The 13,543-nt window shown below is 30.6% G+C and overlaps 1 protein-coding gene across 2 annotated transcripts in view; it reads left to right on the forward strand.

Annotated features, from left to right (window-relative positions):
- The window catches only part of LOC123010099 (nuclear hormone receptor FTZ-F1 beta), a 38,112-nt gene that overhangs the window by 1,955 nt on the left and 22,614 nt on the right, over window positions 1-13,543 (forward strand). The window contains exon 1 of one of the 2 annotated variants that reach the window (XM_044406783.1): window positions 6,301-6,655. The exons of the other annotated variant lie outside the window; for it this stretch is intronic. The gene's annotated coding sequence lies outside the window, so the exon portion shown is untranslated. Of the gene's footprint in view, window positions 1-6,300; window positions 6,656-13,543 lie in introns of those variants that run through there. 2 annotated transcript variants of the gene reach the window in all.

Below are 13,543 nucleotides of genomic sequence, written 5' to 3' on the forward strand. Positions count from 1 at the left end.
TTCCTCATGACCATCAGTTCTTGATTCGTTAACTACAAAATTAAACTCACCTCTGTAGCCTTTTTAATATCTCTTACTTGGTTCATCACTTCATCAGACTCGGCTTGAACAAAATTTAGTAAAAACTTGGCACTGCTAGCTTGGTCTACGAGTAATTGTCTGTTTTTCTAATTTTTTGTAATAAGCTTCTGATGGTTTTTTATTTAGTCTTTTTGGCATTTTTGATACTTTTTTCTTGATTACTTGAAACTCAAACTCAACACAACTCAAAAGACCGAGAGTGATCGTACCTCGTATCAATAAAATGCAAAAGATGAACTAATGTTGTATAACTTAACCAGCAGAAGAATAATGGGAAGCGGAATTGATTAAATATACACTAAATTTAAGCACTTAAGCATGATATAATATTACGTCGCGCCGTTTTCTAAAACAACACTTCGGCAAAAATCATACTTATAAGACTACACAAAATATTGCTTAATGGGAAAACAAAACTATGGGTAGTTTTGTAGAGATTTTCTATACAAAGTATTTTTTGCGTCCGCGTATTTTGTTATTTTAATATTGTAGATCTTCCAAGATTTGGCGCCCCTAGACAGGGGCCTATTTCGCCTATACCTAGTTTCGGCACTAGTGAACAACTCAAGCAAATAAAAATTCCCCCTATTTTCATTACTACAACTGAGAAAACCAGTCGAAATCATCGAATAGGTATCTTTTTACCAATTTTTACTGTAATTTTATTTGCGTTTAGAAAATTTCTAAAAATAACAGAAATAAAATAAATATTAAAATAAGTTAAATAAGATTTTTTCTGAATTACATGGGACTACAGTGTTATTCACGAGAGGGTTTTCTGAATTTTTTTGCCGCAGCCAACAATACCAACTGCTAAATTAAATACAGGGTATTTCACACAATTTTACGAGGCTTGCGCCTAATGTACGCACCCAAATATACAAAAGTCACAAAACACTAGATACAAAAAATACACATTTCATTTTTGGACACCCATGACAGTAGTTGCCAAACTAATCATTGTTTCATTAATAGTCATAAACTGCTGTTTTTCAGAAACAATTATCATTTTTTCTATCAAGAGACGGCATGAATTTGATTCTAGTTCATCTATATTTATCATTAACTAACTAAAAACGTTGTAATTTTTGAAAGGGTAGAAGATTATCTACTTTTTCAAAATTTGTAATCAAGTTCATATCGGAATATGTATTTTTGATTGCATCTTACAGGCGCAGGCCTCGTAAAATTATGTGAAACACCCTGTATACTAGTTCTTTTAAATTAGGAATCAAAGTAAGTTGGATAAATTTGTCATATTGACAGTCTATATGTGTTTAATCAAAATTCAACAAATAAATTAATAAGTTAATGTTAAAAGCTGTTTGAAGTGTCTAGTATCGAATTCTAAACATGCGCCTAGTCGGTTGGTAAACGATAACAAGACATGTTGCGTTTGAGGGATGATTTTTGCTTTAATGTCAAAGAGACAAGATAATAATAGCCATCGTGGATTCAGTTATAATTATTTTTAAAATTTGGAATCAAGAAATTGTTGCAATATGTATAGTGGGTTGAGGCAAAAAAATGAGAAATACCTCTCTCATGAGTAATCCTGTGTAGGTAATTCGGGGTTAGGAGTATTTAAGAAAAAAGTATTTAAAATTAAAAGGAAATAATTGATTGTGTTTAAAAATCTTCTTTTACGAGTATATTGGAAATTTTTCTTCGATAAATCGGTGATATTACGTTAATTAATTATTCCATTTAAAATTTAATGATCTATTGTGCTAAATTCTCTTAATTTAGCTGAGAAGCTGTTAAAAGTCTAATTATAATGAATTTTTCAACAGTAATTGTGAAATATTTTTGATTTTTCACTTATACTTATCAAGAGCAAACCTTGAATTTTTCTGCTATAAAGATGAGAAATGTCTGTTGAGTAAGGCTGTTTTATAGCACCTTTTTGCAGTTAAAACTTTTTCAAATTAATATGATTTTTGTAGTCAAGTTAGCAAAAAATTTAAAATGTTAATTTGGCAATTTATATCATAAATTAAGAGGTAAGTTGGCAACATTGTATTACGTAGAGACAAAAGATACGAAATTTGACAAGTTCCATGCCTTATATTATTCATTGTTACTAACTTAATTTCAAAATGAAGGCCATTTTGATCAGAAATTTATTAAAGGCATAGGAGTATTATTATGGAATTAGTTTGCGATGTTTGAGACTAATGAGACGTTTACCAGTATCGCAAAACCAAGTCAAAAAGTAAACATTAAAAATTGCGTGGAATCTCGTGTATAAGATACTTAGAATAATAAAAAGATTATAATTCAATTAATATCTCTAATGGATTATGGCTTTTGAAAATCAAGTCGTGACACAGATGACTCAGTTTTAACCTCTTCTTGGTTGAATCATTTCTTTCTGTTTGCCTTTTACATTCTTCAAATTCCTACTCACTTTTCTAAAATCTTTTTTCTACTAATAAACATTAATATAGAATAACATTTGTGAAATGGTATGAGTAAGCAATACTTGTCTTAATTTTTATCTTGCCTTGCCTAAATTTCACCTGACTTCACCTTCAAACGCATTTTATTATTTATTCTCTTATCAGATAAGATCTACAACAATTTTTAACAAAACAAATAATCGAAATGCGCCAAGGTGTGGTGGAAAATTTTGTTATTTTCTGGTTTGTTCTGGGTTGACCTCTCATTTTTGTAAATTCTGCATTGTAATAGGGAACGTCTTATACAGGATGTTTCGGTTTATTTGATTTCTTCGAAGAGTGAGGGGAACAATAATTAAGTATACGGGATGTCCTTGCTATCTAGCTCACCTTTATGATTTTTTTGCACGTTTATCTCCAGAAAATGTCAGTTTGAATATTCATTTATTATTAATAAGTCGTTATGGTAATCTGTAATTTTTTAATTTGTATTATTCGTTTTATATTTTCCCTTGGGCCCAAGATGATTAAAATTACGCCCACATAGAAAATCATCCAGGTGTTTGGGTCACGTCTAAAAAATATTTATTTTTGTTTGGTTATCTATTTTTTATGTAAATTCAGCCGTCAACTTCGTTGTTCTTGAACCAGCGGTTATAATAAACAATACGCATTTCCTTATGCAAATATAAAAATTTTGTCAATTTCTACACAAGTGGTATTTTATTTATTTTAATTATTAATAAATTTTTCGTAAATTACCGTATTTAATTAACGCATCCAGGTGTTCAAACGAAAACCGTTAACTAATCCAACACTTGAGTATCAAGTAGCGATTTTTCGACGTATTAAGAAGGGTTGAAACGAATTGAATGGGAGGGTTGGAAATTCAGTTCGGTAATAAATGATTAATCACGTCGTCACTTTGTTTTAATTGTAAAAGGGTTGCTCTCAATGATATTAAATTCTTTCCGAAAAATTAACTCGGAAAATAGGTGGAATGATTTGTTGGGTGATAAGAGCATTTCCGTTCATTTCACTAATATGTATTTCACTTATCCGTGAGAATGTGTTTTATAACTGCCCTTATGTTGCGGTCGAATTGCATGAATTGGATATTTTTTAGAATGTCAGTCGACATCCTGTTATATTAGTTCCGCAGTGACAGTTTCGTGTCTGCGTCATCGTTAAATAAAAAAAATGGGGATATTTTATGCTGGTAGGTTCGTTAATTTTCGGATAACATTTTTATTATTATATTTTTTTTTCTAACCAAAATCATTATCCATTTTTGAATTGTCTTTACGGTCATTAGAAAATAACAAAGAGAGAAAATTAAAAAACAGTAAACAGTTTTTTTGAAAGTTCCATGTCCACAATAGTTATTTATTGTAAGAGTGTGTTAGGTAGCGTTTTATCCACGCAAGAATCTTTCGTCAGTTCGAGCGGTTAATAAACGCGACTAACACACGACTGCAATATAACGTTTTATCCACAATCACAGGCCCAAATTATTCCAAACATAATTAAAAATTAAACTGACATTTAAACGTCACGCCAAATGTGCTTTCAGTTAAACGTAGTACGCTGTTACGCGGTGCGCTGGTTACTAACAGTGGAATAGAGTTACTTTATTTCACTAGTGGATAAAGTGGTACTTGATACGCATCTTAAGTGTGGAATAAAGTCTCTTTATAGAGTGATTGTGGATAAATATTATTATACACAGCTCATTTGAAATCTATTTCCGAAAAAATAATTTTGTGAATTTTTTACGTTATTGTCTCAAACTCAAAAGTACGTAACCAAAATATGGGTGGTTGTGTGGGCAAAAAAACTTTGACTAGTATCCGAAAGAGGGCAGGACAAAATTTGGTTTCTTAAAAAAATAATAAATAATAAAATATTATAGAGGCAACTAATTTTCAAACAATCTTGAGGTAAAAACTGTAAGTAAATAAATTCGTATACTTAGCACAGCACCTAGTTTTTAAAGATGTGACAGCTGTCAGTGCAATGACATATGACTGAAATGATAAATAGGTAATCGATAAATGCAGTTTTCTTCAATTTAAATTGCGCTACCTTTGTTTCATTAGTGGAACAAAACAAGTTTGTTTTTTTAAGTCCAAGTAGAGCTTCGGTTTGGGGTGTATATTGAAAGAAAAATGTTAAGAACTTTTTAGCTAGCAATTCAATTTGTATAGTCTGTAAATTAAATAAAATTAAAGAAATTAATACATTACAGAATTAAAAAAATTGTTAAATATTTTAATATTTACTTGTTAGAAAAAAAAAACGAAGAAAAAAACACTTTTTGCAGTCTTAAAAAATAGGATATTTTATATCATGAAGCTGATGCTACAGTGATTTTTTAATTGTATGTAGATGGCTTTTGGTTTATGTTAAAATTTCTGTACTTTTAAAATTGCAACTGTAAAATATTATTCCTTTTTGATTTTTAGTAATTATTAATCAAGTTATTGATCTAGATTATCTGGCTAAGACTTCCTGTATGAATAAATTTTTAGTTAGATTATTATAATTTTGTCATAATAAGAAAAGTAAATAATAATAATTCATATATTAGGCTGATTTATAAAAAGTAAACTTTAAAGTTAAAAAAGATTAAAAAACTCGCGCCTCAAAGAAAAAAGTTATGTAAGATAAGATACCACGAACATGGGTAAAAATATTCTGTCAAAAAATTTTGACATTTATTTTTTGACATTTGATATTTTTTATATTTATTTAATGATACTGATGATCTTGTATATGTTTTTTTTATAATTATTTAGTAAAGGTACAACAATTTTGCCAATAAAAGCCACAAACAACATTTTAAACAGAGTTACAATTTAGAATACAACTTCCTTGTTTCCTCTTCTAATAACCTGTACCAAAAAACTTGGAAAATTACTTTTGCAACAGAAATATGTAATACAGGGTAATTCACGAGGAATAATGACTTTTAACATTTCTTTCATGTTTTTGGTATGTCTCTGAGGCGCGAGTTTAGGCGCACTCATGTATCATATACTTATAGAAAAGTTTTTTTTATATAAGGGGGCTAGATCGATCACTCGACTTTATATGAAAATACTCACTGCATGGGTTGCTTTTTGGAATAAAAATCAGTCTCAGTTCTTCGTTGACCACAAGTCAACATGCTTCACACGCTCAACCAACGAGAATTCTTCGCCTGGAGAAGATACAATAAAAGTATCGAAACGTCGCGACGAATTTTATGTTTTTTATTTCCCTGTGTCCTATGAACCATCTTCTACGCAATCTGGTTATCATATTTCAAAGACAATAAACACAAAATGGATAAAAATCAGTGCACGGTTAAGGAAAATGTCGTTTTTTTTTCGAAAATGATCCGTCGTTCAATGCTATGGTAGCAAATTTATACATAGATTCAGCGCCAAAAATTACCCCGATTGCGAATTTTGACTGGGATAATTGAAAAAAGACGATTTGTTCGCCATTTTCAGAGTGCCTTAGCTTTCTTAAGATGCATTTTCGGATAATAAGTCCATAGGAACTTTTTTCTTCTATTGCCTTAAGGAACAACCTTGTAAATGTTCTTTGCTTTTGTTGTTGCTGGTAAAATTTTTTGATCTCACGAGTTTAATGATTATTTTAGTCAATATTTGTTTTGTACCACTGCGATGACCGCCTCAGATCCGCGACCGGACCGCACACGGTTGACGCCGCCCCTGCCGCCGCCTTTCTCACGTCCACTGGACTCTTGTTCAACACCGACAAAGAACCCAACCGTCCAGCTGAGTGTTGCATACGCGGCGGTCGCGATACTCAGGTTGATGTGCGCCAAACAGGTAGTGTGTAGTGGTACCAGCGGTCGCTTAGTGGTACCTGAGACACCGTCATCGTCGCTCTCGTCGTGTTTCTCGCACTTGCCGTCATCATCATCAGTACCCAAAACCCCTAAATATTTTATTTCCCCCAATAACGCGTTCGAAATTAAATCGTTTGACGTGGTGAGTTGTATACATTGTGTTGTTCACACCTTCTTCAACGTCTACAAGAGCGCCATCCATCGTAGTGGATCTCCAACGACGCGGTGCCGTTGTACTTGATTCGCCGAATGACCTTGAGGTTGAACACGTGACCAAGGGCCTTGACCTTACATACTCCCACCACGCAATGTATGTATAGTCGTCGTCTATGACTGTTACGTTTATTCTACGATGATGTTTTTGTTTTGGGTTACGTTATCTAATCTCCTGAAGAGATTATATTGAGAGATTTATTGGAATTGGGTTAGAATTTTGTAGTAATATAGAGAACAGGACCGTATTCATTTTATTGCCTCATTTTATGTATGTGTTTTTAATCATCTTCTCACGAAAGTGTGTTTATGTTGATGTTGAGTCACATTCTTGAATCAACTGTTATTTCCACTGAAATAAAACTACCGTTTTTTTTTTCAGTTTTATTTCAATTGTAATAATAAATATTCACCAAAGTGTTATGCATTAATAATCAGACGTTAAATAGTACTGTATGTAGCCCCAGAGAAAAAAAGAGAAGAGGGAACAAGGAAGCTGAATCCTAAATTGTCACTCTGTTTAATGTCATTTGTAGCTTTTATTAACAAAATTTTTGTACCTTTACTAAATAATTATAATTATACATATACAAGATTATCAGTATCATTAAATAGACATAAATGTCAAATGTCAAAAAATAAATGTCAAAATTTTTTGACAAATAGAATTTTTTAAACATTTTTTCCATGTTCCTGGTATCTTATCGTACTTGAAATGTTTCTCTAAGGCGCGAGTTCTGACACATCCTGTATAAAAGAAAAAATAATGGAATAGAAAATACCGGGACAAACTTGTCTTTTCTTCAAGGCACTTTGACCATTTGGTCTTAGAATAATAAATTAAATATAGATGGAATTTTAAGAAATTGAAATAAAAGAATTTTAAAAGATTTATTGTCCCGTTTTCATCAAATTAGCAAGTTAATTAAGTTGATTTTTTGATTCGAGTATTTTTCGTAAAAAATGTAATTGAAATATTAAATAAAATTCAATTACGGGAAATGAACAGTTATTTATTGAATTATACATTTTCTTCACAACGTAAAAACTTGGAAGGCACTGTAACTAGAACTGGAGGAAATGTCGAGTTTTTTAGAATAAGCTTCGCAAAATTTGGATGTATTAATTAATAATAGGCGGTTCAACAAATTTTTAAGCAAGTTTTTATTTTTAGTTACTTGGTTTGTAATATTTCTGTGAAAGATAGAATTTAACACCGAACACGTTTTAAAAAAAAGGTTCTAACTGCACACCTGGTGGAAAAACGCAATATAACTGCAGAAATAATTGCTTATAAATTACGTATAATGAGTTACACATTATAATATCATGTATGTTTTGTTAAAAAAATATTTTCTTGAAACTTAAGTTTAAAATAGAAGAATCAGTTTGATTATTTAAAAACCAAATAAAAAATTGCAATTTGTAAGATGACAGAATGAGTTTTAATCAAGACATCATTTTTTATTTTGCACAGGTGATTTTTTGTTTAACAATAAACCACATTCTGATTGCAATGATTGTTAAGATACCTACACACTTTATAAATTATTCTGAACTGAATAATAAGGAGTGATTGAAAAGAACAATTGGAAATGAAAAGTGGCACTATAGAGAAGAGAAAGTGGAGTTTAATTTACAAATATAATTTCGTAGAGGGAAAACTTTATTGCTGTTTGTTATTATAATTTTGCGTGTATTTATTATGAAAGTGATTTAAAAACTAAGAAATAAATAATTGAACTAAAATGTAACAAAATTTATTTTTATTTCAGTTACTTTCACAATTAATTAACTAAGAATTTCTTAGTTAGGAGCGTGCATTTTATGCAACTTTTCAGTCAAGAGTGAAGTAAGGACGTTTTCTCTCAACATGATAAAATTTTGCTTTTTAAGGTATCATTTTTTAATGAAATAATTGTCATTCCGGTTGTTATCTCATTAAGGTTACCAATTTCCTGTTTGATAACAACTCGACCTTCCATTTTTTCTTCAAATCACCATTAAGTATTGAGCAAAATTCTTCGAGTCGAGATATAAATTTCGTCGGTTAAGTAATTCCGTTTGAAGCTAAACGACCATTTAGCAATAAGTTAATTTATAATTTTTCTTAATATTACAAGCCGGTTTACTTCAATTAGAATGCGGATCTACGGCCGCCTCTCACATTACCATGAATCTGATTAGGTTAGTTGAACCGCAATAATCCCAACTTTAGATGATGAGCTTATTTAACTTTTCTATCGAAAAAATAATTTGAATGCGGCATACTCTGTAATTCCACATTTGAAAAGATCTCTTTTCGCTGCGTCCTTGTGGAAAATGAGGATATCAGGTGTATGAAACGTCCACGCTGCATTGCCATGTCACCGTTTCATGATTTTATATTTTTATGATATTCATATACGACCTATCCGCGCAATTTTTACCTGTACAATCTCCGATAACCTCGACTTTGTCGGCGTAATTGTCGTAACTTTTCCAAAGGAATGTGGCGGCTTTTGTGTTTTTTATATGTAGATCAATCAATAGGTTAAGTTGATTACGGTGAACCGATAGAAAAAACCTTTTAGAAAACTAAACTGGGGCGCTTTTATACATTATGGGAATTTATAATTAATTTAAACAATGTGACGCATAACTTTCCTAAAATATACAAGGTGTGTCAATTTCGGGTGGTCTGGCTTGTTCTAGGAAGTGAAGTAGCTGAAGTATTGAGGATACGTCAGCGTGGGATTAAGAATGACAGAAAAAAATTAATTGGTTTCGGTTTGATGGGTTGTTGGTGATTTTCGGTTAGCTAATATTGGATATGTCGGTGATTTTTGACTAGCAATCTTCAGTGAACAAAGGAAAGGGGGTCCGAAATAATTTTAATGCATTTTGGGCAACAAAGTTTTAGAAGAATGTAGTAAATGAAGTTGATAATTGTTTTTTATTCGAAACTGTTTATTTTGTTGTGAATATAAAAAAACTGAAAGTTTTCGTAATATGTAATATGACATTCACAAAAGACATATTGGAAGGCACTACACTATTTATTTATGCATTTTATTTTTTAAGACATAATTTTTATTTCTGAATTAAAGTTAATTTCCTTACTAAAACTACTAAACCAAAATCTATTATTTCACTGTGGGCCTAGAATGTAGTTAGAAAATTATTATTTTTAAGTGATACACATTTTTAAAATTCGTTGTTAGCAGGGTTGCTTCAATATACAATCATTCACCAAAAAATCGTCCTGAAATGTTGTACCTAACAGAAAATTAAATTTTTTATTTAGATGCAAGCTACTGGAATTTTATTTATGGCTTAATATTTTAAATATCACTTCGTATTTTTAATTAAAAATGTTGATATTAAAAACTTCATCATCGACTTCACCTAACCTAAATTGACTTGACATTCCATTAGTTGAAAGAAGAAATTCTTCTGAAGAAAAGAAAAATATGTTGATTATATTGTCGCAATGTTGTAATTTTTATACTTTGTAAGAATATATTATGTAAACACAATACAGATTGTCTATACGAGTAATTCATAATTTTCTTTAAAAATAAAAAAAAGATAACATATTACTCTTAACGCCAGTTTACAGAACATTTTTGTATGTAAGCTAATAACTTAATTCTAATTATGTAGTTTAATGGGAACGAATTAAACGCTAAGTATGTACTTTTGCTAAGTAAAAATACTAAACGCTAGGTGAAAATAATAAAAATAAAACAAAGTTTGTTTTTTTTTCAATAAAACTAGTGAATGTTCAATAATACAAAAATAAATACCAATAAAAAAATATTCTTGCGCAGAGGTTTAGTGAGTGATTTTAAGTAAAATATTGGCCATGGGGGTTTTTCGCTAGGTTGACCCAGAAAATTCCTTAAAAGATAAAAATTTGTTTCACTTTTTTACATAGCAAATCTTATTTTAATACTTAGCATTCCTAGTATTTAAATTATTTTACTTAGCAAATCTTTATTATTTACTTAGCACTAGTAGCCTACTTTCAAAGTTTATATTTTTGATGGCAAATTTTTATGACAACTTGTTATAAAACAAAATATTTAATTTTGCACAGTTTTGTTGTGTATGCATCAATAAATCCAGGCACGTAAGTACACGGGGGCTTGGGTGGGTTATGGCCCACCTGCTTCAAAAGTAAAAAACATAAAATTTTCTATCTGAAAAAAATTATTTATTATTGTTTATAAAACTTTAACATAGTTACTTTCCACTAACATTAAGTTTTTAAAGACATTTTTGCTGGTTTTTAAAGCATGGTGCTTATTGTTTTTCGGTTTTATCATAACATATGGGTTTTACTTATTCCACCTTTAAAAACTTTGGACCTATCGTGGCCCACAACCCAATAATGAGGGAATAAATCACTTCAAAAACTTTAAAAACTCAATTGTAATTAAATTTTTAATTCGCTTATCGGTCCTCAATTTCAAGCAAAACTAATTGTATTTCTGATGGCAAATTTATATTGTCACCTGTTATAAGATACAACAATGAAAATGACAAGAAATGTCGAATCATACACTATTTTTACAGTAGTCAAATTTAAATTACATTAATTAATTAATTAAATTACAAATCGCTCCTTACTTAATTACAAAGTGGACAGAGAACAGAAAATGTCTTTTTTGTATTGCTTATTAACATTTTTATTTCGAAAATACTTCTTGCGAGAAAATAACTCGATAAATATTATGTAGGTAGTTGTAGAACTCTTCATCTGCCAACTTTTAATCTAAAGTGTAAACGGCTAATTGTTTGTTCTGGGACAACCTACTTTTACAATTTTCTGCAATCATGTAAATTGAACATTAAAAACATATTGAAGTGATAATGTGGAGGAAATGATGGTTGTCTGGTTGTGAAGGAACAAGTGGTATCCCTATTTACTCGCCCCACAGCTAAGAAAGATACTAGGAACATGGAAAAAATGTTAAAAAAAATCTATCTATAAAAATTTTGAAGTTAGAGTAAAAATAATTTTGCAAGTTTTTTTGCTACAGTCTATTAGGAGAGGAAACAATGAAGCTGTATCCTAAATTGTAACTCTGTTTAATGTTATTTATGGCTTTTATTGACAAAATTTTTGTACCTTTACTAAATAATTGTAAAAAATAACATATGTATACAAAGTTATCAGTATCATTAAATAGACATAAAAAATGTCAAATGTCAACTAATAAATGTCAAAATTTGTGGCAGATAGAATTTTTTAAACATTTTTCCATGTTACTGGTATCTTATTACCTTGCTTGAATTTTTTCTCTGGGACGCGTGTTCTGGCGCACCCTGTATAGGGTATTGCAAAAATAGTGTGCGAATTTTTGTATAAAACAAATCTGAAGTCATGATTTAAGGAATTTTTTCGTATTTAGATGGAGAATTGGTATCCGGCTAAAAAACTACATCAGTTTTGGAAGATTCTGCTACAAGAAAGTTTTTTGATGAAATGAGGTCACATGTGACGGTCGTTTATTCTGTATTAAAAATGGTAAAAATGTTGTTTGATTTGGTTTTGCTCTTTTCCATTCATACTTTCGTTACCTTGTGGTACACTCACAGAATAAATATTTTTTTGACATTGAAATATTCATAGAATCCTAAGACCTGACTCATGTTTTTACTAAATTCTCATATGTCCATAACAAAAGTTCATAACAAACTAAAGGACCTTCAAAATTGAAAAGTTTTTCCTCTTTGAACGAACGAAAAATGCAACCTCGAATCTCAGAAAGAACCGCTTGTAACCAAGACCCGCTGGAATGCGATTATTGTTGATGTGAATCAAGTTGAGTGTCCGTCCGTTGGCGGCCTCGACGGATGTTTTCCTGATGTGATGCCCTCTCTCTATATGTATAATTAGCATGTTTAATAAGAGGCCGCGGTCGACCTTCCGAGGACACAGACGGTGATCGAGGAGCGTCGTTTTGTAACATCGTTTTCACATCATAACAACAACTACAAGCACTCGCTCGAAATGATACATTCACTCAACTCTTCGCCCTTGTGCAATTGCTGGGATCGGTTACTTGTATACAGGGCGTGACAAAAGTCGAGGATAACGTCAATACACCCTTAATGAGCCAGTTATTATAATGTTGAGTAAACAATTTCATTGTAAATTGTGCGCTTTTCCTACAAATAGAGGAAATAAAAACATAAAGTCTTTGCAAAGTAAACCTCACTGTTTTAGTTTTACGAAGAATCTAGTTGAAAACGATGTAAAAAAACATTTAGTTTTTTTTGATTCAGTGTCTGAGCTAAGAGTTTCTGCTTAGTAAGATTTAAGATAATATGTAATAGAGAAACAAATTTAAGTGAAAAAAAGGAACAAACATCCAGAAATATATTTTTATTCACAATCACTAATGTAATATGTAGATTACTAACTTTTTAAAGGTTGGAAAACACAACGCCAAATCCCTTGAGTAGTAATATCATTTTATCTCTTGAGCGATAATATACAGGTTTGCCAACGTAAATATTACAAAAATACTGGAAATTTTTTCTTTCAAATACCTCTGGAGGAGTGCCCTGCTCCATTTCAACGATTTTAAATCAGATTCACACATTATTTCAATATTTTCTTTGACATTTCTGAAATGTCCAAAAACCAAACGCAATTTGGAAGGCCTATCAGTTTGGAACTTAACTTTGCTAGAATTTTATTTTATTCAAATTGACTAAAAATGATGTGATAAAATAGCATACTAACCTCCGTGGTAATGGCATTACCCCTTGTGCTTAATGCCATATTTACCACCAAGTTTGTAATGTACTATTCATTTACTACCCTTGCAACTCTAATTTATTAAAATAAAGGACATCGGTTTATTATCCTAAGGAGGCCTTATTTTTTTTTTCTTTTGATTTTTTTTATTTTAAGGATCTATAGCTTTTCAAAGTTAAAACTAGAACGTTTTGTTTACTAAAAATAATTATTTTTGATGAATTTCTTAAT

The sequence above is a fragment of the Tribolium madens genome, unplaced genomic scaffold, assembly GCF_015345945.1.
Source record: "Tribolium madens isolate multiple individuals breed KSU strain unplaced genomic scaffold, Tmad_KSU_1.1 Scaffold_7;HRSCAF=85;Tcas5.2_LG10, whole genome shotgun sequence".
In the NCBI taxonomy this organism is placed as follows: Eukaryota; Metazoa; Arthropoda; class Insecta; order Coleoptera; family Tenebrionidae; genus Tribolium; species Tribolium madens.